This window comes from Frankliniella occidentalis, unplaced genomic scaffold (assembly GCF_000697945.3).
Source record: "Frankliniella occidentalis isolate FOCC.00 unplaced genomic scaffold, Focc_3.1 Scaffold63, whole genome shotgun sequence".
Lineage (NCBI taxonomy): Eukaryota > Metazoa > Arthropoda > Insecta > Thysanoptera > Thripidae > Frankliniella > Frankliniella occidentalis.
In genome coordinates this window covers 1068621-1071203 of record NW_026267193.1, presented here as the reverse complement: position 1 = coordinate 1071203, position 2583 = coordinate 1068621, and the positions used below count along the sequence as shown (strand labels likewise).

At 54.4% G+C, this 2583-nt stretch overlaps 1 protein-coding gene across 1 annotated transcript in view; it reads left to right on the top strand.

The window, feature by feature from the left end:
- Positions 1-225: 225 nt before the first annotated feature.
- Positions 226-2583, top strand: part of LOC127749535 (histone-lysine N-methyltransferase 2D-like) — a 13378-nt gene continuing 11020 nt past the window's right edge. Inside the window, exon 1 of the mRNA XM_052268071.1 lies at positions 226-550. The gene's annotated coding sequence lies outside the window, so the exon portion shown is untranslated. The remainder of the gene's footprint in view (positions 551-2583) is intronic.

The following is a 2583-nucleotide window of genomic DNA, read 5'->3' as shown; positions in this document are numbered from 1 at the left end:
AGGGGCAGGGGTCGACGGGTTGTTGGGCGGTGAGTGGAGGGAGTGGGGTGGGGGGCACCCGTGGGCAGGGTTGGCCTCCCCGCCCGGGCGAGGGGGGAGGAGGGGAGGGGAGGCCCGGCCGCGCGCCTCCCGCGCGCCTCGGGTTTGGGGGTGGTGGTGGTGTGGAGGGGGTTGGGGGTGGGGGAGCAGGTGGAGGGGGTGGAGGCGCTGAGGAGAGGAGGGCAGTTAGAGTTGCGAGGCCGGAGTGTGAGGAGGCGGCCCAGGCAGGCCTAGAGGCGCGCACGTGCTCCCAGAGTGTGTTGTGTGAGTGTGTGTGTGTGTGAGCCCGGCCGACGACAAGCAGACCGTGCCCCTCTTTGGGCCGTGCGAAGCTCAGCACACAGCGCCGCCGCCCGTCGCCGCCGGCCGCGCGCGTCCCTCCGCGACGCCCCCCTGCTGCCGGCCGCGCGCCCGCCGGGGCCGGAGCGCCGACAACACCTCTCGCCGGTGCAGCAGCAGCAGCAGCAGCAGCAGCAGCAGCAGCAGCAGCACAGGGCCCCGCCAGCTACCGGTGAGCATGATGCTGCAGTGGTGCCGGCGGCGCGGTGTGCAACCGAGTGGGCTCCCCCTCCCCTAACCCCTCTGTTACACACCCGCCGGCTGCAATGCGCCGGGAATGCGTCCAATACACCCGCTCCCCAAGCGCCCCCATGCGAGTTTAAGAAAGAGACGGACGCAAAAGCGTGGACAGGCTCTCTTTTGACGTTGTGTGGGATATGGCCCCGAGGCAGTGACAGTAGTACTCGGCTGCGCGCACGCGCAGTGCTGTGGTTGTGAAGGTGCAACAATGCCGTAGGTAGGACTTTGTTGACACTTCGTTAACGTTCGCGCTTCATACTTACTCCCACGCACGTTCTCGTATCGCTCCGACCTGACCCATGACTCGCACAAAAAACGTAAAACTATCAAAAATCTACTGTGCCGTGTGTCAAGTTTCTTTGGTGCAACCCCGTCGAGAAAACGTTTTGGTGGTGCACTCGGTCCATGGGGGTACGGCCATGACCCTGGAAACCCAAGTGTGTACATGTATGCTTTATCTCCTTAACACCATCATGTGTGTAGCAGATAGTGGGTGCATGATCATGTATGCAGGAGATAGTGTGCACATGTCCAAGTACACACTTAAGCACATAGCTCTCACATCAGCTTAGGACTCTAAGCGTGTGTATACATGCCCATGTGCACTACCTCCTGCACACATAAACGTGTAAACAGAACCTGCTGAATACTTGTAGGTATTCACAAGATAACGCATACATGTACACACTTGGGCTTCTAGAGTAACGACAGGCAGAGTTCATTACGAGCTCATTCTGCCCTGAAGACGAGAGTGCACCAAGCAACTTGACAAATGTCACCTTAGTTTGTTTTGTTTTTTTATTTTTATTTTTAATGAACCTAGTGTGTTTGCGCGTATGTGCGTATGGCGTGCGGTTGCCCGTCCAGGGGTCGGCGCGTTCCCTTCATCACAAACCCGAGGTTGATGACATTGAAAATTATGTTATTGATGTGTTTGGCATGACGTCATGTTGAGTAAAACCTGTCACCGCCTCATAATGCTTGTTCCATCGTCTTTTCGACCTCATTTCGTCACATATGTGTTCCACCTGGGCACCGTGGAACTACAACCCAAGACTCTGTGTTGTTGGATTCTTCTCTTTCAGGCGGTCAGCTTGCGGTCAGCTGGCAGGGTAGCACTTTCATCGGCAGGTGGTTCACTAACGCCCACTTTTTTGAGAGATTTCCAGAGATCTCCATGGCAGGGATGTTTAATACTAACTAACTTCCGTTCCAGTACGGTAACACCTTAACACGCCCGACCGCAACTCAGTGTGCCTGTTTTTAGTAACTGCATGAAACTTATTTTCTCACACCGAGAAAACGGTTCCGTTGAATTCGTTTTCTGATGTTTTACTGAAATACCGGATACAAATGATTTTCCAAGCTTCAAGGGGAAAATGCTCATAGAGCAAAGAATCATTCTTTAATACGAAGAAAGCTCCATCAAATAACGAAAAACATTTATCATGTTATATGTACGGAAATTTCCGTTGGAATGAGGGAATTACCATTAGTTCAATGGAACCCTTTTCTCGGTGCATAGGGGCTTGCGGCGTTGAGGGCGAGTGACATACAAATAACTTGGTTTGACAGGTCAAATGGGCGGTGTGCGGGCGTGGGTCTTGACATGCCGTAGTCATGCCCGTCCAGGATCACACACACACATTTATCGTCTATCATGACCACTTGACAACACTGTCACAACTGCTATAATGCCCGCTCAGTCTATCCTACCCCACCCGCTCCCTTCACGACTAGGCGTGAAAACAGCTCTATTTCCTTGGTTTATGCTTATGTTTTGTAGGCAGATTTACGGAGCATTTCATGCCCCCCCCCTTTCTCTCTACCTCTCAAGCCATTCTGGTTCATGCATTGCATTTGGGATGGGCACCCATCCCAACCACGACACGGTTTTGCACTGCACCAACTCGATGGGCACCGGCTCGACGGCCTCGGGCACACCACCCCGCGCATCTCAGCCCC